Source organism: Alligator mississippiensis, chromosome 7, assembly GCF_030867095.1.
Source record: "Alligator mississippiensis isolate rAllMis1 chromosome 7, rAllMis1, whole genome shotgun sequence".
Lineage (NCBI taxonomy): Eukaryota > Metazoa > Chordata > Crocodylia > Alligatoridae > Alligator > Alligator mississippiensis.
The window spans coordinates 1,064,405-1,065,191 of record NC_081830.1 but is presented as its reverse complement, the minus strand read 5'-3'; positions in this window follow the sequence as shown (position 1 = coordinate 1,065,191).

The following is a 787-nucleotide window of genomic DNA, read 5'->3' as shown; positions in this document are numbered from 1 at the left end:
TGGGGGAGTCCCCCCACCCGCCGGTGGGGGCAGGCCCGGACACCTGGGGTCTCCTCCCCGACCCCTTTAGGGCTGTGACCCCTGGGTTCCCAAGCCCCCTCGCCTCCCCTTCAAAACTGCCCCCCCCTCCCATGAGGGCTGTGACCTGGATGCCTGGGCTCTCTGGGGTGGTTGAGGGTGGGAGCAGGGGGTTTAGGAGCCCGGACGCCTGGGTAGTCTGGGCAGGGAGTGGGGGCTGCGGGCTGTCCCAGACGCCTGGGTCCCCACAGGCGTCCCTTCCCCCCAGCTGCTCTCCCAGGCTGACGGGGTCAGGTTTCCCCAGCCAGGAAGTAGCAGGCAGGGCTGGCAGCTGCCAGGAGCCCCGACACCTGGGTTCTGGGGGGACGGGGCGGGGAGCAGGGCATGCTGGGAGCCCGGCCGCCGGGGTCCTTTGGGGAGGTTGTAGAAGAGCCCATAGGGTCAGGGGTTAGGGGTAGGGTTATGGATAAGGGGTATAATTAGGGGTAGGGTTGTGGTCCTGGACGCCTGGCTCTTTGCTTAGGGAGCTTGGAGGGGCAGATCACCACCTGCCGGACCCCTGGGCTCTTTGGGAGGGGGTGGGGGGCGGGTCCTGGAGTGGGAGGGGGGACACCTGAAGTCCTGTGCTCATGAATATTAATGAGGGGTTCATGGTTCATGCATATGGAGGGAGGAGTGGTGAGGAGTAGGGGTGTGTGGCGGGGGGGTCTTGGACGCCTGGGGTCTTCCTCTGCACGTGTGCGTGTGGCCTGGACACCCGGGTCCCTAT